The sequence below is a fragment of the Cuculus canorus genome, chromosome 14, assembly GCF_017976375.1.
Source record: "Cuculus canorus isolate bCucCan1 chromosome 14, bCucCan1.pri, whole genome shotgun sequence".
Classification (NCBI taxonomy): Eukaryota; Metazoa; Chordata; class Aves; order Cuculiformes; family Cuculidae; genus Cuculus; species Cuculus canorus.
The window spans coordinates 18,213,743-18,241,161 of NC_071414.1; the positions used below are offsets into that span (position 1 = coordinate 18,213,743).

The following is a 27,419-nucleotide window of genomic DNA, read 5'->3' on the forward strand; positions in this document are numbered from 1 at the left end:
GACTTAAGCCCTTAATAATTTGCAGTGGCTTAAATCTTCTCCCTACTACTCAGCAAAGCAAAGCTCTCAGCTATATATAAAATTTGACACTGCTCTCGAGCCCATGCACATTGGCAGCAGATCTGTCTGTTACAGGTAGCTTCTCTGTTAGGAACTGATATGAATCTAAAACTGATAGGGAGAGGTTAAACCAGCAAGGTTTGTAGAAAGGATTTAACCAAAATCTTGAATGAAATCTGGAAATAATAAAAAAGTATTTACAAGCTTAAACAGGACCTTGCGAAGAGGTGATAAGTATTGTGCAGTTCCTGCTAGATTGAGGGGTGTTTTTGTGCGGGCTTAGAAAGAGATAGTATTCATCTTTATTTGTGCTACAGCTTCGATAGAATGGGCTTAAAAGGTAAGATATATATGAGTTGTGCTCAGCCTCCAGTAGCAATGACAGTTTGATTTTATCACTGCCAAATGCAATATGCAGTCTTGTGTTCAGTAACCCTCCAGAAATCGAGAAGGATTTGAAATGCAGGGCTAAAGGATTTTTTTCTTTTTTTTGCCAGTATGAAACAGCAAAGAGCCTGGCAAATCCTGTGCCTCTTCCCCAACCTGGTCATTACTTGTTGGCGCAGCTGCAGGTGGGATTTGTTTTCCTCTCTATATATTACTTTAGGAGATGCAGAAATACGGTTTCTAGTCAGTACGCTACGGTAGCTAAAATCTAACTTAGCAGAGCATGTATCCTCGGATTACTGTTGTACAGCCTTTTGGTTAGATCAAAGCAGCTGGCATACAGATAATAGTCACTGTCATGAGTTTGAATGGGGTTATTGAATTGGCGCGAGCTACTGTAAATTGAAGCGAGCGCGGCTTTTCAGCGATCCTAAGAGGGAAGGGAATAGCTAGGCTGAATCTTCTTGCTCTAAGAACGCGTGCACATATCTTTTGGGAGGAAAGAAATATGTTCCCTTAAAACTAAAATCTTCGTCTTGCCAACTTTGAAATAGGTAAAGGGACCATGTACTCCTGAGACAGAGACGTTAGAATTGCCAAGAGAACTGCTCTGAGATAAAACATGAGGTTGTTTTTGAAACCTAACATTGGAAATGAAGCAATTTGGATTCTGTTCTTGACTCTGGCCCAAACATTCAATTATAGGAAAGTTATTGGAAACCCAGTAAAATTTCCTTTATTTCAGTTTCATGATATATAAAATGGGAATAAGTGTAGAGGTTCTTTGATACTGTGTTAAATATTAAGTGACAACATTATCATAGTTAGTCATTGGTATTTCTGAAGCGTATGGAAACCTTTCCATGTGTAGCTGTGCTTCTGCTGGGTAATGTTGGTGTTGTAAAGCACAAGAAAATGAAGACATAAATAAAGGGAAATAACAACTTTGTGAGATGTTACTGCTATTTGCTTCCTATAGATATTTTAGGTAATAAAGCTTAGAGTTTGGGTATATGGGAGTAAATATAGCCCAGCTCTGCAGCACCTGATTTGTGTGGGTATTTTGGGGAAGCAAACAAGATTTTGAATACAGCCTGATAAAAATGGGAACTGTAACAAATATTCCCACTAAGAAAACGACCATACATAAGTGCTTACATACACAATCTTGCAAAAGGAAATAATGATCACTCCCCTGCCTCCTCCCCCTTGTTTTACTGAATTATGGCGTGGCAGGTGGTGTAATATTTTCCATATTGCAGTAACATGAGAAAATTACATTTCACTTTTGCTGCCAGGAAATACTTTACATGCTTGATTGAGTGAGAGGTTTTCTTTAGGGAAGGCTAGATATGGGGTAGATGGTCCATGCTGGAGTGTCTGTTGAACTATCATTATATGCCTTTAGAGTACGGTTTAGGCAGAGAAACTTATTTACTGTGAAGGTCAAGGAAATCCTGTTTAAGTTGGGTATGGTTAAATACTACTGAAATGTGTAGAAAGAGCTTGAAGGAGTCTGCAGAGATCACTTGCTGCCAGCTTTAGAGAGACAGGCTTTCAGATGTTCTAGTTAAACAGAGTCAAAACAATCTGGGTTTGTGAGTATGATTGCTCTTTGTGAATCTTCCTTCAAACACATCATAGCCTTTCCTCTCAATCTTTTTGGCTTTCTCATCTTGGGACAATGTTGATGGTGAACCCATGGAGTTTGTCTTTTTCTCTCTCCCCTGGGTGGTGATGCATGAGAAACATAGGATTGCAGTCCCTATAGCTGACTTCTCTGCGTTCCTTCACCTCACTTCTAGACTTTACTCTTTTTGGGGAATCTCATTTACAAAAATATGCTTTTCTCATGGAACATGATTTGCAGGCCTGCTATTAAACTCTCAGTACATTTATATTTTTGACAGTGTGCACCAAATTGCTTGTAATTCCATTATGCTCCGTATATCACTGAGTTGGGAGAGTAATTTTGGCATATGCTAATGCCTCCTGGTTTACACACATAAAATGCTATTCTGGTAACAAAGTAGTAAGTATGTTTTATAATGGGATATATATCATTATAAATGGAACACCGGTTTTACAAAATATTTTAAGAGGAAGGTAAATTAGATCATGAAAAGTGCATAAGGGCTATAAATTATGCAGTAGCCTAAAGAATTATTATAAAGAGATTTGGTTGTGGCCTGATCCCATGAAACCTTTAACTGTGGCCATTAAAATAAACCATATCAACCGCTCACAGCCACAGAAGATTTATTACGTCCCATGGAATGGTCACCTAAAACTTCAAAATTGCATATTGCATGAAAATAATGGTCCGACCCTAAATCTTGATGCAGATGTTTTTAATGAGTCATTTTATATGGAAATGGTAGTAGTTGAAACCACAGGTATAGTTTTTTCTCTTGACTTTCAAAACATTTTTTCCCTTAACAGGTGCCTGGAATTTTTAGATAGGAAAAGCTTTAACGTCTGATTTGGCTTGTGAAAGAAGCTTGGGGGTGACACACTGAAGTACCATGAGATGGAGCAGTGTATTTGAAACCATCATTTTATTGAAGTTCTGCCTTGAGTATTGCAATAGAAACCTTCACTTCTTCTCCTGTCTAAACCAGGCATCTCTTCATCTTTCTCTTCCCACCTTCCTCCCAATCAACCTGTTCTTTCTATACAACATCACATTGTTTTTATTTTGACCTTCAGTCTTATGCAGACAAACCCTTATCTTAAGAGGATTTCCTTCAGAGGACATTAATGGAGCGCTCTGAAAACTTCTTGGTTGTCTTGATGGTGTCACATCACGGCAGCAGGACAGCAATAGTCTCTAAAGGAAATTCTTATAGAACTGGCAGCAGTTTTATGCTCCGCTCCCTGCTGGAATGGGGCAGCAGGTCAGTTTGCCAAGTCTCACAAAGAGGTCTAAGTTCCCAGTAGGTGAGTTTGGTCCATACAGGAGGGATGTGGGAGACTCATCAGGTGTAGTTCTGTGGTGTTACAAACTTGCTTAGTTTTTACCCTGCTGAAAGATGAAAGAACAGATTATAGTTAATCCTTAACTCTATCACGGAAAACATCCTTCAGGAAATCTGAAGGCGAAGCTGCATTTATTTCATTTATAGATGGTGGTAGTTTTGAGTCACAGCTTTTTATAAGACCTGAAAAGCCATTTGCTGCTTCAGATGAATGTAGTGATCAAGTCCATGTTAGAGCTCTTGCACCGAGGCTCAAATTAGGAATAACTTCTCTAGATAGCAGAGTGAAGAAGCACTGCTCATGAAAAAGCAGAGGAAGGGATAAAATGAAGTATCTTTGAAAGAAATGAAATTCGGTAATGATTAGGCATTAACCAGGTCATTAATTTCTGGGCTATTTTAGGGAAGGAGAAACCCTGCAGAAATGCGTGGAGGAGTTGTGCTTCTCCCACAGTCCACATCTCTCCGAGATTGCCACTTCTCTTGTCCCTGTTCTCCAACCGGGGATCCACGGTCCCCTTCCAGGTGGGTCGGGCTCCCCGTGTGTCTCTGTCTGAGGAGCTGAATCCTGACCTCCCTAAAAGTTTCCATTAGTCACTAAAAATTGCCACTTTTGTGACAACACTACGTGGCTTTTTGTCAATGCGGAGTAGTTTAAGGTTGTCTCTTGATCATCATCACAGCAGTAGACAACGTTATTTTTTTTTTCTTAAAGACGTGCAATTTCAGTGCAGCTGAATTAGTGCAGAAGCGCGTCACAAATGAGCAGACCGGGCGAGGCAGAGAGCCCGCAGCCAGCTGCGCTCACCAGGGACCTGCTCTGCCCGCACTGCAGAGAGCATCAACGCTTTGGACACCTCGCGGAGAGACCGAGCGCGGCCGAGGACTCAGAGCACCTCAAAGGGCACTCGGTGCCTGCAGCCCCGGTCTCCAGGCAGGATAATTCCCGCGTCCCTGTGAGATATGTCGGGTGCCGCTGTATGAGCTGCACGGAGCTATAACTGTTACCTTTGGAAGCAGCTTCTTTCCACCGTGCCTGCGTTCATCTGCAGGGCTGTGCCAGTTTAGACACAACAGCCTGAAAGCTCTATCATCTCAAGGAGGGGAACACTTCTTTTTATTTCTGTTATTATTTTTCTTTTTTTGTTGTTTGTTTTTCCTCCTAGACGTGTGTAGTAAAATCCCATTAATGTCAACGGCATTTTTTATACTGCTACAAAATAGGAATGAGGGACAATCTGCCTTTATAGATGGGCACTGTACTTATCCATCTTCCTTTGACCCTCAGCCCTCAGAAATCTATGGGGAGAATGATCAAAAATTAATGCTACTGCCCATCTGCAGCTGTTCTTGGTGCATTAGTGTCAACAGGAAAGCAGTCAGCCCTTATGAAAAAAATGTTTCCTGCATATTATATACTCTGTGACAGGCTGCACAAACTTTCATTTGAATGCATTTTGTTGTTTGTGCTCTGTGACAGCACTGCCAGCTCCAGGGATTTTATCATTAGTCTCCTGTCAGGATTTTTTGGTTCGGTTTGGTTTTGTTTTCTTTTAATTTCTTCTGACAACAGTGCTGTGTGGCTTTTGTCAGTTTAGCCTAGTCTGATGCTAGTTGATAATAATTACACTAGTAGTTAACCATACTTTCACAGGATGGCTATAATTTGTGTAATTATAGCTGGAGTGATTGAAACGTATCTCCGTTTTTAAAGGAAAGTAAAATTCCAGCCTTCATAGTGTGGGGGGAAAAGAGCTTGAAAATGTTATTTTCAAAAGATTAAGAGCTGAAGGGCTAAAATTAAGCCTTCAGTTACATTAAAGCTTAATCTTATGATACTAAATCCTTTTTTATGTTTTGGGGAATCTGACCTGCGATTTTGGTGTGTCTGGGGCTGACAGTATCAATTACGTTACAGAAACCCATTAAGCCACCTGCTTTTGGGCATTGACCTTTTCATCTGGAATGTTAAAGCAGTTTATGCAGGCAGAGTTTGAGACGAGGATTTTTGTTTGCTTTCTCATTTTTCACAAGTTGGCAGTAGCATAAATCGTTTGTAGTTTCTGGGTGTCTCGCCTTGTGCTGATGGCACTTCGTGGCTTCTATGAGCCCTTCTCCAGCGTTCGTTTCCTGCTTTGCAATGCCACCACGCAGGAACTCTGGAGTCTGTATTTCACTCTAGAAAAAAACTTAGTATGTATAAGGTGCCCGTTGGAGAGTTGGAACTGTTTCTGTAGCAATAAAGCAGGTGTAGTGTCCCCACCAGCCATGCAGACACAATCCCACCATCTCACTGGCACAGAAGATCCTACAAGACAGGGATGAGAACACGATTCGGTGTTGTCTGTCGGTCCGGTTGTGTATGAATACTGCAAAATGATATTTCTGCTATACATCATTATAAGATGAGGTTTCTTAAAGGTAGAAAGAGGCTAGTGAATCGCTTCCTACAGGTTATAAGCAGAATTAGGCTGTTTTGTCCTCATAATTGGTGCCCGGCTGTCTGGGTTGTGGTGGCGCAGTGCACTCTCTCGTGGATGAGGTGAAGAAAGAAGTTCTGCAGGAGCTCTGAGGATGACATAGCCCTCGGTCTGGTGAGTCTCTAAAGTGTCCTGAGGCCTGTGGAAGCTGCTGGATAATCATCAATGATAATAATGAGAGGCATTAGAAGAGATTAAGACTTGCAGTGATTGTTCTTTGTGAATTGTATGAAAATGTCTGAACAAAACAAGGAAAAAAATCTTTTTTTTTTCTTTAATTCTTTTTTTTGTGTGCCTGTCATCCTGAACCCTTGCAACCACAAATATTTCCTGGATATTTTTTAAGCTTTACCCTTGGGTAGGTTTAACTCTTTGTTTCAACCAGTGAGTCCTCTTGTGGGTTCAAATTCTTTATTTGATATTTATCCTATCTGTGTTAGAAAACGTGTTCCTTTTGTGGGTAATTTGTTTTAGACAATCCATTTGAGGAGAAAATGAGCTTAAATGCCTCAGAGGAGACAATTTTTTCCTAATGTGTATGCTGGATGTCACGTATTTCTTCTTTACCCTTTGGACATTTACCATCCAGTCTTACACAGGGTAATGCCCTGAGTAGAAAAATGCTTATAAATGTACCACTGAGCAGCAGAAAAGCCCGCAGGTAGTTTTGGTTGTGATTTAATTAATTATGAACAGCACAAATGCTATGTGCATTCGGTCATTCTTACATAGCAATTACATGTATTATGACTCTTTATCCCTGTTTTCTGCACATGGACAGATCTTTGTATAATTGTAACATTAATTATGTACATATGAACCTTTAGTATATTCATAATTACACATCAGCTAATTAGAGCTATAGATAGAGTCCAAATACTCTTTGTTCCTTTTCTATCAGGACTGCCCTTTCACTCGTATCTCCCTCTTGACAGCTGTGTGGAAGGTTGTAGCCAATCCACACTCCCGCCGGCTCCGCAAAACAGAGCATCATCCCCATCAGATTTTCAGCAGTTTACCCTTCCCTCTTCACAGTCTCTGCATTCCCGTGTCCTGTGAACACCTTGATGCTCATTTCTTTGAAGCCCTGGCAATCCAGTTTGCCACCTGGCTGTGTATCACCAAATCCTACATTTGTGGGGTTTTATATTATTGTTGTCTTCCTCCAGTTACAGATGTGACTGTTGGGTTAACTGGCAACCAAGTTAACTCTGGCTCAGTGCCTTTCCAACCAGCGAGCCCACCCAGCCCCTCAGATCCTACCCCTGAAATTCCGGTAGATACCAGAACAGGGCATGAAATCCCTAATTTCCCTTTGTAATCCCTAATTTGCGAGGCACTGGCTGGCCCCTTACCTAAGTTTAGCAGCTGGCTAAGTAGTCCAGGACCAAGCAGATGGCAACTCCTCTTTATAAACTCATCTGTCTAGTAATTCCAGGGAAATCGCAGTTGCTGCTGGTGGAGGAGAAGCTGAGGAAAGCTGGAGTTAGGGAGTATGATATAGGCCACCCCTGACACTTGTCAAATCTAATTTTCTCCAACTGGTCAGCCAGTATCTGTGGAATAGGTCACATATCTGGAGGGAAAAAATGAATTATCTGGTTTCTGATCTCTGAGGGAGGCAGCAGCTCAGCCATAACATCAAGATTGCTTCTCAGCCACCTTCAAAAAAGCATGTAGGAAAGTGCCTGAGGTAAAATACCAGAGCAGAGAGATAGTCTGGCACATCTAAAGGAGAAGACAGAGTTATATCATGGAAGGTGTAACTTAACCTCCCTTGATCTCCTCTAGGGAGGGAGAGGAAGCAGCTTGAATTGCAAGAGGGGACAGTAGAAAGGTCACTCACTCCTACAAGAGTTTGGCATCTCTTTACTTACCATTGCCAGGGCTTTAGCCAGATTTTGACAACCCAGGGAGCAAAACCTGTACTGTGATAGAAGAAAGAGTGAAGCCCTTTGCAGCTTTGGTGAGAGGACGGTGTCTCTGCGAGTATTTTTGATGTGTCTGCTGGACTTTCACTGATGCAACCATGTCACTGAGTGAACGCATTGCACACTTTATACAGCAAACCCCCATGAGGGTGTTAGAGTCCCAGAAGACCTGGGTCTAAGCCAGGCACCCTCGGCAAGAGGCAGCTCCACACTGCCGGGTGGCTTTGGGGCACTCATTAAACTGACTGAGGGTTTGGGGAGTTTCATTTTTACGTATATGGACTGGACTTGAGCAAAACTTCTAGTGAATTTGAGATCTGTAACCTTCTCCGCTTCAGCCCTTATGAGAGTATCTACCCCCTTCTCATCTCATTGTGATGAAGGACATAGCGCTACTATGTGAGATGGAGGCTGCTTTCCTCGTTGTGTACCTTCAGCTCTGAGAGTGTAATGTTACGGCCAGCGTCAAGTAGGAGCTCTCAAAAGCAGCTTGATGGAAAGGATTTGGGGCAGGACTCTGTTGCTTTGTTTCTAGAACACTCTCTGGTGCTTAGACTTTTCCCTATTTATAGTTGTTTCTAAATTCTTAAAGACTATTCTGAAAAGAAAATCATTGAGGAAAGGGGTAATTGAAGTTTCCCAGAGGGAATGCTTTAAGGTGGCAATGACTCAATGTTTGGCCAACTCTGCTACAAGGCTTCCCATCCTCTTGTCAAAGCTGGTTAACTAAAAGGCTCTCTCCCATCGTGGACTGTCAGGCTGAATTTATCGTATAGCACGAGGGTGAATCAATGAACTGATTAGCAGTTGTTGAGTGGGGCATTTTTGGAATTAGCACTGATATGACTTACATGGCTTTGTTTGTGTTTTTGAAGGTAAAGGACCATGATCAGGCCCAGCATAAATAGGAATATCTCTCGTAATCTCGATGGCTGGATTTGTCCCAGGGGAAGTTTTGGCCCAGTACACAGCAAAGGAGACACTGGAGTAGAAGGCTTTGAAATAAAGTAAAACAATTGCCCTTCCTTCCTGTATTTCTTTCCTTTTTCTGTTTTAATATTATTGATGAAGTGACCAAAATCGTATCTGGGGATGTCTGAAAAATCGATGAAAAAGTAAATCTTTAAAAAAAAAAAAAAAATCAATTGTCCTGCAGCATGAATTTAAATGTGACCTGGTTTTGCTGTACGATGGGTGTACACTACATAAAGTACCTGGCTGTCAAGAGATGTATTTTGCTTTATTTCTTTCAATTGGATTTTTGTAGGAGCTAATTGCTTAAGAGAGGAAGGGGCAGTTAATTTTAGTTTTTCCTGCAAAGGTCCCAGTTCCAGCTCCCTGCATCAGGACTCCTCTGAACTTTTGAGTCCTCTGAGGACTTCTAAGAGCTTCCTAATTGCTTTCAGTTAGGTAATGGCTTAACCAGCTTTATTTAGATTTCTTTCCTGTCTGTTCTTCCTGAGCTTTGTTCTTCTTTTTGACTGCATCTCACAGACCACTGTACAGCATTTTATGCTTTATGAGATCATTTTGTTTTGGCCTAATCTTCCAGGTTTTGTGTCTTTATAATTAATAAGCAGGTTCACCTCTGCTCCATGCAATCTCCCTCTGGTTCCTGCCACGCTTGTTTCTGCTCATGGCAGCTTCTTCTGCCCATGAGTGGCTGTCAGCATTGCTCATCTTCTCCCATCCTGCACCAGAGCTACAGTTTGCACACACTCTGACTGTTGCTTCTGAGCTCAGGTCGCGAGGATTTATGTAAACCACAAAGGGAACGTTCCATATAAAGTAAAATAAAATTTAAAAGCTATAAGAACTGCTGTCACTATCATTGCTGATCTAATTCCATTGGGGAGGTCTCAGAGCCCATGTGGAAAGATGTATTTTCCGTATTTATTATTGATGATACAGATGTGCACAGAGCACACTTGTAAATCCCTGCTTAGGCATCGCTGCTGAAAGAGCATGTTCTTCACTTGAGGGTCTTTAATGAATAGGTATTGCTTTGACCAAACTTTCATGTTTTATAAGGAACCGGAGGGTGCGTATTGTACCCTGGCTATGGCACTTTTACAGGCACAGGTGAGGTGGTCTCTGCTTGTCCAAAACAGGCCCTCTGCATGCAGAAAGGAGCTGTCTCAGCCTGGTGGCTCCACTAAAAGGGTTTTATGTTGGATTTGACAGAATGCAAGTAGTTTCACAAGAAATTCCAGTGCTGGGTATGTGCGAGGTTGGGATGCTCACCAGCATCATTTTTTTCCTGACAGGCAAAACAAAGCACAGAAACAACCTGTCCAGAGTTACCCAGTGCCAGGAGCCAAAGTCAGGTCTTCTGAGTGCAAGGACAGTATTCCGTTCAACAGTCCTACTTTCTATAGGGATGTGACAGCATAATTTAACTGTACAGTAATTTACTACGCCCTGCTACGTGCTCTACATTACAGCAAGGCTGACCAAGTTTGTAATCTTAGTGTATATGATCAACATGCCGCTCGTTTTTCCATTATCAGGGAAGTCCGTAACTCATCTCCCTCACTTTTGTCTCATACCGGAGCATTTCATTCCCGTGACTGTGAATTATCAGCATCCAATCCTTGAAGATATGATTGGAGATAATAGCCTAAAGTTTCCCAGGTGAATAATTACTTTGGCTGTCCAACTTGTGACACCTTTGAGGGCATTTTTTTTTTGCCTACAGAGGAAAGTGTTTAGCATTTTCTGAAGACCGTGACCTTCTACAGTGACTAAAACGCATTTTGTTTAAACCCTTATTTGTACAAAGTCTGTTATTATGTGTCCTCCATTTAGTTTGGCCACTCAGTCTCTAAAATGTTAATAAATATATGGCAGAAAAATGAACAGTGCTTGTGCTACTGGCCAATTTTTCCAGGTTGCTGTCTGTATATATGTTTTGAAATCAGGTTTTGCAAAAGGCCCTGATTACTCTGCAGCATAAGTTTCAGTGCAAGTTCTTGGGATCTGAGCTTCTTCATTTCGGTTTCTTTTAAAATCCCGTTCTTGTTGCCTGGCAATCACTATTTACAGCAGTTGAAACAAACGGATCAATTTGATATTTTGAAGATATAACGGCAATTAAAGTCTCATTTCACACTCAAAAGGAGACAGGTGCTGTTAATGAAGTCCCATTTCTATCTTTGAAACTCTCCCCTGGCGTGGAAACAGGGTATTTGATGCAAATATTTGTCTCAGTTTGACTATATGTGGTGTAATAAATACCTGAGGCAATCTGTCAGTGAATCCAGCCTCTCCAGGGCTTTTGGCACAGCGGCATCCGCTAAATACGTGGTCAGTCTTAGTATCTTTGTCACAAACGTCATTTATCCATTGTGCAGAGCCCCAGATGATGCCTGTAGGACACTCAGTGTCATGCATGTTGAAATACAATGAACCTTGTTCTTGAATCAGGCGGTGGTTTCCCCCGTTATTCTTGGTCCACCTTATGCAAAAGCTCCATTTTTTTAATAGAAGCAGTGTTTGGGAATCTGGTCCTGCAAAGCAGAAGGCCAGGCTAATTTCTAGCAAGCAGATGTTGTCAAGGGATTACTTTATCTTCTCAGCCTGTATGAGTTGTGAGTTTTGGGGATCATAGAATGGTAGAATAGTTTGGGTTGGAAGGGACCTTAAGGATCATCCAGTTCCAACCCCTCCTGCGATGGACATCCCACTAGATTGGGCTGCCCGAGGCCCATCCAACCTGGCCTTGATGGGATCCTATAAAGCTGCTCTGTGGGGCATTAATGAAGACCACATTGGAATGCTGAGCACATGGGGAGTGTGTTACTCCGACACACTTTGCATGTGGCTGTTTTCAGAGGCATCATTCCTGATGTGAACTCTTTGACTGCCCACTAGTGTGCACGATTTCTGGGAACCTGTTGTTCTGTGTGTACAACTCCACACCTACAGTTACAAAATTGGGCAGTTTTAATACACCAACAAACATGAACTGTGCTGAACCATGCACAAGCTTTGCTCCTGTTGGTACAGATAACAGCAAGCACGGTATTTCCCTGCAAGGACAATTTGCATGGTTTATCATCTGTGGAAGTGAGAAGTTTCAAAATGCTCCATTGTAAATTAGGGGAGAGCTCAGGCATTGGTGCTGTGGGGCTGTCGGGACTCGTGCAGGGCATAGCTGATCTCTTCAGTGTTTCACTTATCTTCCTGGGTACATCTGTTCAAAATTCATTTCTTCTGCCTGCGCATCTTTGTTCCGTGACTTGTCAGATTCGCTAACGTTGATCACTTAGTTCCATTAATGCCAAGACAGCATCTGTTGACATAACTGGACAGACACGTCACTGTAATTGGTCAAATCATCTCAGAAATGTAGGCATTTTTCTGAAAATGGCTGTTACTTCTTGTAATGATAAAATACTGTTCAGGTTTGTTTTAAGAAAGTGGAAACAAGAAAACCGCTGACCTTGATCTTGCAGAAATTTTGACTAAGGGATATCGTTAGGTTTAAGAAAAGTGGTTGACTACAAAGAGTCACATATAAACTGTTAGAAAATGTTGAGATTTTAATATTTATTATTTTTAAATACTTCAGCTTTGTGTTTGTCTGCTACAATTGCAACACAAAGTTAATTATTTTTGAGTGGTGTGTATTTAGGATGAGAGGCCTCAAGTTGCACCGGGGAAGATTCAGATTAGACATCAGGAAAAATTTCTTCACTGAAAGAGTTCTCAGGAACTGGAACGGCTGCCCAGGGAGGTGGTCGAGGTGCTATCCCCAGGTGGATTTGAAAGATGGGTGGATGAGGTGCTCCGGGATATAGTTTAGTAGTGGACAGGTACGGTTGGACTCTATCTCAAAGACCTTTTCCAAACAAACTATTCTATGATTTCCTTGATATTTTAAAATTTGCAAAAATGCATTTACTCTGTCATAGCTAAGTGTTTTTATTGCTACTTAAAACAACGTAGATGCTTTATTGATCACAGGTCAAGTTTTAGGAAGCAGGGAGCAGCTCTGACCCCAGAGAGTGTCACGGTTGGGGTGGAAGGATGCAGCTGGGTCTCAAGTCCAGCTAAAGGTACATTTGCAGTCCTTTGCTGCTGAGGGCATGAGCACAGGGAGCTGGATAGAGCCCACAGACTTCTATTAATGGTCATTAAATAGTCATTGCTTGTACTGACTTTTTATTACTCATCCATGGAATAAAATTTTTCAAGAGCACGTAAGGCTCTTGAGCCTGTGCCCTGCTGAGGCGCTTTGACATAGCCTCCATAATTCTCAAGGGTTGTTGTTTTAGAGGTGTGAAGTCAGCACAAATCTGATACATAAATGCTTGCAAAGGTCTGCCCTAGCATCCGTTTAAAAAACACTCAAGTGCTGGAGTGAATTACACTGATATAATGACAAGCAACGCGGCTCTCCCTCCCATCCCCACCCACATAATAAAAAGAGCCATTAATTTTCGTATTCCAATTTGTGAACTGAGGTCTCCTGGGAGCTGCAATACGGGGGAGCAGAAAGCCATGGGGCGTGCGGGGTAGAGGATGAGTAGTAGGAGTTGGCTCAGCCCTTGCAGTAAAATCAGCCCCCATACCCAAACCCACACCAGAGCATCAAACCAGGTAAATTCTTAGCCTATATGAGCGCCATGGACTCGAAAAGAATGTGGGAGCTCTTCTGTTGTACCCTGAAGCACTCCATTCCTTGGCTGATTTAGTTCTTTACGTTGGTTTTTTAATATCCTCGCAGTTTCGTTCTTTCCCAAACAGCCACACCATCATAATTGCAATAAATGGAAACAAGCATCCCCAAAGCTGTACGCTTTTTAATCAATATTTGGAGTCGCATCTACTTAGAATTACAAGGAGAGTCACAAAAATGTATTAAAAAAAATACATTTTTTCATCAAGAGCTAAGCCAGCAACACATGATTATAATGGAATGACTAACGATTGTAATTGGGCATTGTATCACGTTGTATGGCTTTAATTTAAGAAAACAAGCAGCAATTCAGTGACAGAGATGCGCTATTTGCTTTCGTGCCTGAAGGATAAGTAAATATCTTGAAAGAATTGTGGATGATTTCTCTTACAATACTTATAACAAAAGAAGAGGCAGAAATGACTGGGTTTTAAAAAAGCCCAGTTCTTGGTCGGAGAAGGCATCCTGCATCCGCACGACCTGGGGGGAGTTGCAGTGTGGCACCAAAGGGACAGAGGCAAAACGCGTGTCTGGGACAGTCGCCCAGCAGAGCTCACAGAGTCACGCTATGTTCTTGTATATCCAACCTTTGAAAAAAACTTTCTTAAAGTTCCTTTGGGAAATTAAACGGTTGTGAGCAACACTGAGCCAGTACTCTCCTCTCAAACCTGAATAATTGTATTGGTGTTCAGCATGGGCATTGGAATTTAAGCCACTTTGGTTTCAATATATATAACATATACCTAAAAATACACCTTGTGGATTGCCTTTGCACCGCGGTCACCAACTCTGTGAGGGGAGAGATGGGCAGCAGGAAATTTAAGGCAGGTTTTTTTTTGAGAGTGAAGAGCATTGAGGTCTGTGGTTCAGCCATGACTTCCCATCAAGGGACAGCCTCTACGGGCACATTCCTTTCTTCTCACGTGATAAGAATATTTCCACCACATGGTGGAGGGATGAGGTAAAACTCTAGCGCATTTTCGAATGGTTTCTACATGTATAAGACAGAATGAGAGAGAAGGGAAGGAGTTGGGTTTTTTTAAGGGTATTTATACCAGTGAGGAGTACCGGCAGATGAAAATGGAGATGGAAGTCCGGGAAGGTGCAGCTTAGCTAGCAGATTACACAGACTCCCCTAATAAATGTGCCTCAGCCGCGCTTGTGACATGCACTCACATCACTGTCATTGCCGGTTTCTGCTGCACTGCATCACTCCCTTCCCCGCGTGTCCATCATCTCCCGCGCCCCTAACAGCGGTGTGCTTTCTCCTCCACCGCTTCCTCCACGCGCCTGAAATAAGGATGATAGGCTCTGAGGCTGTAAGTGATACACTAGATGAACAAAGCTTGATATAAATAAATTAGCCCTCGTGTTGCTTAAATTAATGATGCTGTTGATGATGACAAGCCAAGGTAAACTGGAGAGGCTCACCTTTCCTGAAAAGGAGCTCACATCATGCTTTTTAGGTCTATGAACTGGAAAATTAATAGGAGGTTTTACAGCCTCCTGTTGTGCTTGGAAAAGGAGAGCTGTGATAAGCTTATCAGAAATACGTATTTTCAAAACTATACTTTTAAAATATTGATTTTTTTTCAAAAGAACTTTTTATTTTGTATTAATGATTTTTGCCATACATTTTATTTAAGTGCATAAATAATTTTTACAGGGTGATATGATATTTTATAATGTCCTATTTAGGCCAGTGCTCCCCAAAAGCCTCATCAGAACAGTGTGAAAACTGTTATTACTATATGAGCTGTTCACTTGCACATACAAATCTACCTTCCAGGTTGCTTTTTGGTACCCTGATGGGCTACTGCAGCATTTAATTTCTTTCTCAGTTTCAATGTACCTTAATTTTAATTGGAGATAGTAAATTATCACAGTAATTTGAGATATTCTTGGGTAGAGATTTACAAATAGCAGGAGGTGATCCACATTGTTTGTGAGTCACTGCTGGGAAGGAGGCCAGGGAAGATGATGGTATAAGGAAAGCTGAAGAAAAGCAAATTATATGTTGCATGTGAATTAGAAATGAGGAAGCTAGGCAAACAACTTCTAAAAGTATCTGCTTTTTCCAATGAAGGGAAACACAACACAGACACGCAAAGCAAAGAGAAAATAACAAGCACAAGCCGGTACTCATCCTCCACTGATCACCAGTGCTTTCCCTAACAGTTTCCTGCACGATTTCATTTCTTCCACCAGTGATTATTTCAGCAACTACCATGCCTAAACCTAAAGACATTCTGTTTTCAGTGAGAAAAAGCTGCGAGTCTTGGTCCCAATTGTTTCACTCTGGCTTTCTAACATTATTAATCTTTTTTACCCTGCAAAACCATGTAGAGTTTATGATATGGTATGACAAAGAAGGGCCCAACAGCCTGTTGTTAATCACGCATAGTCTGTTATTCTGTTTCTCCCTACCTGGTTTGTGTCTCTGCTTGCTTCTGCTACTCTTGTTTTTATTTATTCTGTTGTGAGCCTAGAAGGGGAGTTACACCTTTCAGCATTCTCCATTGACTATTGAATAATGGTTATGCTGAATTTGTTTGTCCTTCTTACTGTTATACCTGTCCTGTGTTGTTTTCATGGAAATCTTTTTCCCATCTCTTTTCAGTCCTCTCCTAAATCACCCGACGTTTGGTATCCTCCTGCTTCTTGTATGCAGAAAATGAGAAATCTGCCTTGCTGTCTGCAAAAGTGTGGGTTGTTGGCTTCCTTCTTCCAAGTAATTTTCTAATGTATGGGTGCTGGAAAAGCTTTGCTTGAATTCACCTGCTATTGTGAGGCTCTTACACCAGACAGGTTCTCCATAAAGCTTTGCTCTTCTCGCTATCTCCTGCGATAATCCACATTTAGCCTTTATCTTCTGGAAGCATTTTTCTCAAGACTATCAAAGGCTTTCTCAAAGTCAATAAAGTTAATGATGATGGGTGCACCAGTCTCCTCCAAAACCCTCTTGTTTCTCTTTTAGCAGCTTGTGTGTCTCTGATCGCATCTGTGATAAAATTATCCTCTCCTGAAGTTTTCTCGGATGCTGACAGTAAGTCTATGCCGCACCAATTGGTACAATCCGTCAGATCACAGCAGTTTGGCAATTAAAGCCTTTTTCCAGTTGCTTGTTCCTTTCTTGTCTCTCCAGGTTCACTTGTGCTTGTTTAACAGCCACACGGTTGTTTTCTTACACCCTCCCTTTGAGCATTATTTTCCCAGTCCCGAATGGTCTCTGCTGCAGCCTCTGCCTCCCTGGAGACGATTCCTGTGCTGCCGCCAGTGCCAGTGCTAGGGCTGAGGGTATTTCTGCGTGCACATCGTTAGCCACATACCTAGTCCTTGGGTGTGGTCTGTGAAGATGCTCTTGAAAACACTCTCCCTATTTTACTAGTTCTTTATCCACGATGTTGGCACACAACCCAGTAAATGCTTCACTAGTTGGTTTTTTTCCAACCCCATTTGTAAAATATTTCAGTCTCTTTTTAACTTTTTATGCCATTTTCTGCCTATTCGTTGATCTCCGTGTTGCTGTGGAGGAGTGGCTGCCTTCTCTTGAACACCTGGAGGTGTTCAAAGCCAGGTTGGATGGGCCTTGGGCAGCCTGATCCAGTGGGAGGTGTCCCTGCCCATGGCAGGGAGTGGAACTGGATGGGCTTTAAGGTCCCTTCCAACCCAGACTATTCTGTGATTCTCAGCCCAGCATGGGAGGACACCTGTCCCAACAGGATGCTCACTACCAAGGACTCTTCCCGGACAACACAGACTTTATTCTGCCCAACTAAACCAGAAGAGGCAATAATCTGGGGGTCAAGGGTAAGAAAGAAATGTATTGCTTTTTGCATCAATTATTGTTTGATTGAACCATAGGAGGAAGATACAGACACAGGGGAAATGTTCCTGAGTATAGGGAGAAATAGTGTCAGTATTTTTATCCCACATCAAAAAAGCAGAAGGAAATGTTTGTGCTCTTCTGTCATTAGCTGTTCTCCTCTATTAACATTTGCTTCACCTCTATGGTTCATTCAAGGATGAGTTTTACTCCGATTTTGTGGGTAAACTTCCTCTACCCTAAACGATGTCCACGCTGCGCAGGAGGCCGCTAAGCAATTCTGCTTTCTCCTCTCCCTCGCAGCCAGTGGCAGTGGTGGAGTCTCTCCTCTGGGTGGCTATGCTGCAGCACAGTTTCTTTTCCCAGTAATCTGAGATTTAGGCAAGTCATTATAGTCCTTCTCTCCAGGGTCAATGGTATAGATTTCTTTTTGTGTGATTGTTTTATTGATGTAAATAAACACTTGTAAGTAGGATCCACATTTATCTGTTCGCAGACTATAAAACGGAGACCAGGATCTTATCTCGTTTTGTGAATTCAGCACGTGCCTGATGCTTCAAATGGTCAAAACCCACTCATAAAAATCAGGTTGGAATTTCCTTCCTATTTTAAGCTTTTACTAATAGTTCCTTGATTGCTATTCTGGGTTCCTGTGAATGCAAATGGGCAGTCAGACATTTTGATGCTCTTTAGCATATGCTGGTCTACTAATTTAATGCAAATTGTTAAACCTGCGTGGGAAGATTAGAGAAATAGTAGCAGATGCATTTTTATATGCTGTTATGTACTTGATTTCTTGAAAACAAATATTCCTAGTGTGAGAACTGCATTATTGGAGTTCCTTTTTCATCCTTTTTGGAATACTTGGGAAGTAAAGTGTTGTTACATCACTCAGAGTAAGTAGATCAGGGATGACCTCAGATCACTGTTAGGAAGAATTACAGGTTGGGTTGAATGCAGAAAGTCGATGGGATCCTGCTCTGATGTAGCCACAGGGGATATTTATTCTGATATGAACAGTGAAAAAAGAAGAAATGCATGTGAACACTGTTGGTGTGATTGAGTTTGGAAACAGTAATGATGGGAATGACAGAGAAATCTGTGCAGAAAGAGTTTAAATAAGAAAAGGGTCTGGTGGCAGGACCATTCAGGGTGCCCTGGTCCTGTGAAAGTCACCGCGCTTTTGGGCAATCTTTGGCTCTTGTCACTTATTATTTTGTTCATTTTTAAAACAAGTTTTTTGTTTCCTGTCAAATTTTGGTCTCCTGGTAGTAAGGTGACCTAGCTTGCAAGGAATTCCAAAGTCAATGGTCACCTTAAACGAGTTTCAAAGCCACGGATCCAGACACACAGGCGCAAGGACACATAGACACCACTTTTTCTCCTGCTGAAGCACATCCTCAGAGTGAATTTCAGTAGCTTCATAAAAATGCTGGTAGGAATTGTTCAAAGCAAGCAAAAATGACATTTTTCTCCTGAAAAACATGAAACATGCTGGTATCTAGGCAGATGTGTCTTTTGTTTAAAATCAGCTAACCTAACCAAAAATACAGAAGATAAGTGCTTGGAGTATTTGAAGGCCTGGCTCAAGACTGTTGATGTGCAAACAGGATGGGGAGTTGTTCATTCGTCCTTTGACGCAAATGGTTTCTGCTGAAAGTGATGAGGGTTTAAATGTGACTGAGGACGAGATTTTGTCCAAAGTAGGTCAAGGGAGGAGAATCCTTACTGGCTGCCTACAGCCCATCTCATCTCTGCAATAGGAGAGACCAATGAGAAACACCAGCTTGTGGCCCAACAAACACAATTATTGTGCACTGTGTCTTCATTTGGATGCCACGCTCAGTTAATAACCAGGTCTCCACCATACTTCTTTATTGCTTAGGCTGAAGGAGAAAGTAATTAAACTTAATAGGTATTGCCCTTGCTTTAAGGCCGCTATACATTTAAAGTTGCCAGCAAAAGTAATTAATACTAATAGAAGTCATAAGTCCTAAACAAAGCCATTTGTATGCCGGGTAATCTACAATGTGTACTTTTTGGAATAAATTTATATTCTTAAATGTGCCTATGAACATAAACTTCCTGCTTCGTAGTTCATTCTCTCTTTCTCAAATTTGTAGTGAATTTACTTTCTTGGTATCTCTGAATGCCACTTCTCCCTCGGGATTTCTTAAGAAAAGCTGTCAGTTCACCATAAATCTGATTTTTTCAAAAAGCAGTTAACTTTCAATTTGAGTGCAAACAAGAATTACAAATACGTATTTCTGTGTTGCAAGTTCTAATAATGCTGGGCAAGCATTGGGCTAATTGACCATATGGCTCTTTGATATTCACAGAGGGGGGACATTAATTTTATCATTAGAAATATGATGATGTCAACATCTTAGCGCAGCATTAACAGCAGCTCAGCAGAGGCGAGAGAACAGCTAGCTGAATTCCTTGAGAAAGCTATCCGTACCATGTTCAGAGGTAGCTATATGATCTTTGAATTATGATAGACAAGGTTTTGCTTAGAATTAGTGTCATGTTTTCCTGCTGTAAATCATTTTCTACTTACCTGCCAGTCAAGCTTGGCTTGGTTGGCTGCTGCATGGGAACAGATCAATTTCTGCATAGAAGTAAGACAGAAATCGCTTCTAATTGTTTTCTGGGGGAGCCATTAGATCATCCATGTGAAACCTAAGCCTGTACAACCTTGGTGTATTTCCATGAATAACCCATTTCAATACTTTAGTGACCCAATTATTTTAGTTCTTGAAAAAAATGAAGTAGTAACTTCAACTCTTGCCAACTTCTTAAGTCAAAAAGCCAAGTACCTACATGTATTCTCTCTGCTCTCAGAATGATGTCAAAATACCGGTCTGCCGTGTGCAGAACTCCCTCCTCAGCTTGGCTTGCTAGTGCTGAGCTGAAGAGAAACAGCAAAAGGCAAGTTGTGTAGTGAGAGGAGAGGAAAACACTTCTCTGCAGCTCTGAAGCACGGCTTATACATGACAAAAAGAGAACCATCTGCCTTGGGTCACAAACTTTAATCAGTGCTGCAAAAGCTGTATGCTTTCTTTCGAGGTTGTGTCTGTCCAACTTCCAGCACTAAATTGTGATTATAGCTTTTCCTTAATGTCAAATGTTCCCTAATACCAAACATCCTCATGTGGGAGTGTGTTTGCTGCTACTGTGTGTTGCCCTTCGGCCAACTCAACGAGTTCAGCTCAATGAGCTTTACACATAAATAAAGTGTGCTTTATTTTTCAGTCACTGGGTACATCCTGGGTCCTTGTGGTAGTCTCTTCCCAGTACTTCCATGTCCTTCTTCAAGGGTGACCCCAGAGACTGCACGCAATATTTAAGAACAGTTTTGCTAACGTTACTTTAGGAGGCAACATTACAAGCATCTGATGCTTCCTGCCTGTAGAGGTTCTGGGGGAACCGGGTAAGGACAGTCAAGCCCTCACTGGAGAAAACTTAGTGACAGATGCCCTTAATGTTATTTTTGGTAATATGTTCTCTCTGTACAGATATTGACAAAAAGGCCATTAAAAATTACTAGGCATCGAGAAGGTTACTGAAGGAAAGCAAAGATCTATTGATTTCTTGCTTTACAAATATGCTATTTATACTATTTAGCAGTTGCAGTTTTGCTGCAGTATCTTTTGTAAGGGCAATTATCAAACCAGTAGAATTAACTACGTGCCCAGGAAGATCCTGAGAAGATTTGTATCAGGAGAGTGAAAGAAGGGAGGGAGTCCTATGGCTGCCGAGGGGCATCTTTTCCTCTCAGCTGTGTGAAGCCATTCAGGAGCGGTGGGTGGTGCTGAGCTCCATTGCCTCTCTTTGATGTCCGAGTGCCTGATTCAGATGTACTACTGTGAAAGCCACTGCTTGAGGGCATGCAACAGAGTGTCCTCATTTCCACATGCACTGGCGAGTATGTGTACACCCATATGTACAGTCTCAGTGTTAGAAAAAAGAAAGACCAGGTTGGGTGAGGCTTTGAGCAACCTGATCCAGTGGAAGGTGACTGTGCCCATGACAGTGGGGTTGGAACTGGATCACCTTTAAGGTTCCTTCCAATTAAAATTATGCATTAATATGATTCTATGACTTTTAAGAAATCCTCTGTCAAGCAGGACAAGATACTCTTTGTTTTCTGCTTTTAATTTGACTTTGCCACAGTGGATTCTGTTCTTGGTCTTTTCTTCCATTCGCTTTCTCCCATTACTACCGAAGCTCATTTTAGGATCATCTTCGTAATATATCTTGTATTCTCTCTCTCTCTCATTTGAACAAGCTGATGATCTTCTGTAGCACTAGGAGCTGAACAGTGAAACAGGCATTGCAAAGCGTTAATATGACTTCTTGTGTCTCTTTTTTGTTTGCATTGAGCAAGTGGATAGAATCAAAATAGCATCTCTAATGTCACAATTCAATGAAGTATGTAAAGGGACCTCTCAGAGGCTGTTCTAAGCACAGTCTTATGGAAAGCTCTCCAGATCTGTTTCCAAAGACTACAGAATCCAATAAAATGGTGACAGTGAATTTGTACACAGAAATTATTTCCTTCCTGCTTCTCTCATTTTGCCTTCTTTCAGAGCAACGGGGATGTGAAGGATCTTGAATTACTGGCTACCAGGCTGCTAGCATGTACATCAGCCTAAAACAAATCAAAAGCATTGGATGTGATCTTAATTTGTCCGGGAGGCAAGAAAGTAAATGAAACACAAATCTCATTCTCTTGGCAGGGATCCACCAGCTCCGCTCCACAGCTGCCCCTGTGCTCTGTAACCCCATCTCCAGCTCTGTGGCAATCTGCCTCACCACTGCTCTCTTACATTTAGCTTTCTCCTTAGGTGACCAATGTCTCTCAAGTTCCTTTTTAACATAGTCTAATCCTTTCATTTTTAAAGACTCATCTCTTCATTAAGTTGCTGATTGGCTTTAATAATTCAGACCTTTGTTCTGTCTCTGTTCCTGATGTCTGACAAGTTGTTTCATCGCCTCTTCTCCACTTTCATCTTCTTCTGGGGTCTTCAACTCTCTGCCCTACCTCCTCCACTTTTCCTCACAGCCTGAAAATTTTGACCCCGCTTTTAATATCTCTGCTGGCATTTCACTTAATGATCCTATTACACATTCTTGAAGCCCTTTTTGCTCAAGATTCTCAGGGCCCTATCAGTATCAATTAATTTCCAAACACCTCTGTTTTATCATGCAGATTTTACACATGGGTAAACTGGGGCATGGAAAAGTCAGGCAGTGCTCAGCAACACAGACAGAAGTAGCTTAAAAAGCAACATGATCTTCAGTGCTGCTGAACATCTCCAGCTCCTCTGGGCTTCATTTGCAGCATTAAGTGGTAAAAATGAAACCAGAGTAGATTTAATACCCATGCACTCATCCATTTCCTATGTGTCAATGCGAGTGAAGCGCCTCTGTTAGTCTGTGCGTTTACCCAATTCATAGCTGAAGTTAACATACGATTAAACTGAGTGCTTCAAAGATGAGCTAAAGAATGCAGGAGACTATTCAGGCTCCTTAGATAACTTTCAGTGTCCCAAGCATCCAGTGACATAAACACTTCTTATTATATCATTACGATCTTTTCCGCTTTATCTTGTTCAAAGTAACTTGAACACATTCATCACGATGAAGCTGAAATTTGCCACTTCAGTACCAAATCCTTTAATGGCTTTTTCATGTGACCAGCACTGCAGGGGTCTTGTTTTGATGTTCATCAAGAAGGACACATAAACATAAAGGCTTCACTCCTGAATCTTACATATTCTTTTAAATGGAATTCATGAGTTTTCATGTCAATACAAATTAGAGAAATAGCTGGAAGAACTTGTTAGCTTGTTTCTGGTGTTGTTGGTTTGTTGTTTTTTTTTCCAATTTACTAGACTTGATTATGCATTTGTTGATAAAGGGAAGGGAAAGAAAAAAATCCATCACAATTATGCACATTTTGCTGCAAGGCTTGAAAGGGCAATTTGGAAATCAGATGATAAAGTGGTTAGGCAGCTATATTACAAAACAGCAAGGAAACGAAATTCCTGCTTTTAAACTGTCAGGCAAGTGGTTATGCACTTGCTCTGTGTATGTCATTAAATTAAACAGTAAAAGAATCTTCATCTACTAAAATGTCTGGTTAATATCCAGAGATGACCATGAGGGAGTTTTTCTTCAGTCTGTGCTGGACCAGACATGATGCAATATGGTGGGCTGGTGATTGCAAGAGCCTTGAACAGAAGGCAGAGCTCGTTCCTTTTTCCTTACCTGCTTGGAGACAATGACAAAGCTCATAGTGGTTAATGGTAGCAGGTCAGGGGCATTAAGAAGACTCAAGCTGAAGTGATGGTGCACAGCAAGAGGTGAGCAGGAAGGGGGCACGTGGTGTGTGATTCTTGATGCCATGGAGAAGCAAGAAACAGATACAGTTTTTCCTTCTCAGTTAGAAGTACAAAAATCATAGAATAGACTCATAGAATAGTTTGGGTTGGAAGGTGCCTTTAAGGTCACCCAGTCCCTGCAATGAGACTGTCTTCCACTGTGTCATGTTGTTCAGAGCCCCCTCCAACCTGGCCTTGAACACTTCCAGGGAGGGGTGTCAACCACCGGTCTGGACAACCTGTGCCAGTGTTTCACTATCCTCATCATAAAAAATGTCATCCTTATTTCTAACTCTAAATCTTTTAGTTTAAAAACATTAAACTCTTTTAGTTTAAAAACATTATCCCTTTTCCTATCACTACAGGCCCCACTAAAAAGTCTGTCACTATCTTTCTTGTAAATCGTTTTTGAAAGGCTGCTCTAAGGTCTCCCTGCAGCCGTCTTTTCTCCCACTGTCTTAGCCTTTCTTCATAGCAGAGGTTCTCCATCCCTTGGATCGTTTTTGTGGCCTCCTCTGGACCCGCTCCAGCAGCTCCATGGCTCTCCCGTGGCCAGACGGCTTTACTTTCACACTTTCAGATAACTACTTATTTGCAAATAGTCAGCACTTGCCTATTAAAAAGTAACACGCGGCAAATCTTGTCCCAGTGTGGCACTTGGATAATGAGCTCATTCACCAGAGGTTTCATGTTGTGGTCAGAGAAAATGCTCCTCAATTAGGACTTTTTTTCAGGAGGAGAACAAAGTTCATGAAAATTAATTTATCTCTCTGATCGTTACCCCTTCTGACCATTTACAGTGTATGACACTCCTACCGACAGCAGATTTTCCTCCTGAGCTTTCTCTAGCAGCTTCTGTGGAACTTTCCCCCTTGCTTCAAAGCTTGTTTTCAAGGTCTAACGAGGAGGGTTGGCAGTAGCTGAGCCAAACCCTACATTTGAAATCACCCAATGGAAAAGGCTTGTGCTCATTCATGCATATTTGATACGTCATTTCTAAAAATAAAAGGAAGTTTTTATCCAAGAACAATGTGTTTCCCAGTTTGTCAGAAATAAATCTGATGACGCGGCTATCTTAAGCTGTCTTCATGCACCTTTGACTGCAGAGTATGTTTCCTAAGCAATACCTATGAAAAAGGAGAGCAAGAGTTCATTCTCAGTTTCTTCCTTTGTTTTCAGTGACACCTTAGGATGTTGGAGTTCACCTGAAGGGAATGATGGGTGTTGCAAGTCCTATGAGATAAAGCTGAAGGACACAGCAGAGCCTTGGAAAATAAATATAAAAGGCCACTCATATAAAAGATTACTCATTTTTCAGCATCTCCCCAATGCAGTGGAGTTTTCTTCCTTGGGCTGCTCTGAACCTTTGTCTCTCAGCGCTTAAGGCCACGGCAGAGGCGTCTCCCACACCTTTCCAGGCGGCACCAGGCAGATACCTTCTCGTCTGCAGGTTGAAGCGCTGCCCCGCCACAGCTCGCTGCTGGAGCTGCAGGATACACAATAATTAAAGAATTTATCTCCTCTTGCCAGGTTCCTGCCTACCACGGCAGAAACACGTTCCCAATAAAATGATCTAAATGGAATGGGAAGGAAAGAGAAAGCTTTATGTGCTCGGGGTTACTCCACAGAGGCAGAGAGTGGCATTTTTCTGGGTGAAAGTGAGCTTTGCTCATCTGAACATCAGAAGCTCAGGCTGAAACTCCAGATTAAAATGAATTCATAAGCAACCTGAATTAGAGGCTGGATCCAGCCTTTCTGCTCTGTGTCACTGTGGTTTTTTTTCTCTCTGCATGTATGTGCACCCTCATATTGTTCTTGTAATTGCTAGGAGAGGCTTTCTCCCTCACTGTTTTCCCTCAGTTCCTAGAGATCTTGTAATCTATCTCAGACCACATAAAGGCACTCTTTCAGGCTTGCCGGCCCCGTAATGATGGCTTCTGTTATGCAGGAGCTACTTTCTATCTGCTGCTGTACTCTACCCTTTGTGGAAGAGATGATACTGTTCATTTGTCTGTCGCACACCACCATTAGGAAATGCAATGGAAGGGCTTCCTTTCCGAGACGTGGCTCCTGCTTTCTTAATAAGAGAGCAATAGATGCAAGGTCTTCCATGCATAAAGAGAAAGGGAGGAGAAAGCAGAGCAGCATCCTTTTCCTTCCTGCCCTGTTAGTGTAGCTACTAGTTCTAAATTCCCTTCCCCTGCACAAAGGCAAAGAGCTGAGCTGTGCCTTTGTGCGCACAAACAATGAATGCAGATATTTCTGGTAACAATAGCTTTTTTATTATTATTATTCTTTTTAGCCTTTTGGCATATTTTGTCTGAAATCTTAGTGAAGTCTCTATTTTTAGTTATTTGGCTGCAGATTTGTATAGACCAAAGGAAAAAAAAAATAGTTTATAGGAGCTGGGCAGAGCAGCTGAGTCGAGAGCGTGCGATCCTGGAATGAGTGGTGTGCAGTTTAGAAGGTTGCTGGAGAGGGCTGTAAATTATGTCATGTGTGGTTCATCAATTATATAGATAAAACTGTGAAGGAGAGTGGTTTGTCAGAAAAGATAAGAAAAGAGGGACTGAACCTAGATATATTTTCTGTGCTGATGATCTGGTCGTTTTTAGAAGTGAGAGTCACTTGTAGAAGCCACTTAATAAATTTAATGACTATTGGAAGGGACAGGATAAAAAAGAGCAAGGATAAAATGTTAAGTACGCTTGGAATTGCAAAATCAGAGCCACTTCTTTTTAACTTCGCTAATGACTCGTAGGTGGGGTCTGGAAATAAAAGCACAGTTTGAAGAAGACAGGGTTACCTTCCTCTGACCACAGGGGGAAGGGGTCCTGTGTCAGGGCTGGATTGGGGCAGGACCTGGGGCATCCCCCGAAGGGCTCGTGGGCTCATCACAGCGTGTTTCCTCAGGTGATTGGGCTGCAGATGTGGCAAGGTCAGGCACCCCATCCCAGGGTTATATGTGCTTCCAGGTGGGAAACAACACAAGAAAAATGTGGGCATTTTTATTATTTCCTCTCTGTTCCAAATCAAAGGAGGAAGGAAGAAGAGAAGAATGATTTGCACGTCCAAGCAAATGCTCATAAATGTTCTTGGGTATCAGAATAAGCTTGGATTTATTGGCCTTTTTCCTCTCCCCTTACCCGGGTGTTTTTTACCCAGTGCCCTCCTCACAATAAGGAGGTTTGGGGCAGAGTCTCTGCTCCTCAAAGGCAGCTGCGGAGTAAGTGAAAAACAAATCCCTCCTCCAGCTGTTGTCCCGCTGGCATTTTTCTAGAGAAGAAGACAAAATACCTTCCTATATGTCAATGACAGAAAGTCCTGCGAGCTGTATTAGAGAAGGGCCCTGTGCAGGGGACAACGACAGGGGTAGTTTGTCTTTGCCGAGTTCCTCTGTGCCTTTCAGTGAAGGGAAGGTCCTTTGGGAAAAGAATAAAGGAGGCCTCACCTACAAAAAAAAAAAAAAGGGGTATTGGGAGGAGGAGAAGGGGAAGAGAAATGTGCATTTCTCTTTTTGGTTTTAATAGGCTACCCATTCGGTCGTTTAATGGTCTCATTTCTGTGGGTAATAAATTGTAATACTCGAAGCCCATGGATGGGATTGATGGGGTGTTTCATCAAGGCCCTTAGCGTTAAACAACCTCCCTCCAAAACCAGCCTTAATATCAGGTGTTATCAATGC

General features: G+C 41.9%; 1 long non-coding RNA gene across 1 annotated transcript in view; it reads left to right on the forward strand.

Moving 5' to 3' along the window:
- Window positions 1-551: 551 nt before the first annotated feature.
- The window catches only part of LOC128853600 (uncharacterized), an 87,895-nt gene continuing 61,027 nt past the window's right edge, over window positions 552-27,419 (forward strand). Inside the window, exon 1 of the long non-coding RNA XR_008452231.1 lies at window positions 552-632. This is a non-coding gene — a long non-coding RNA (uncharacterized LOC128853600). The remainder of the gene's footprint in view (window positions 633-27,419) is intronic.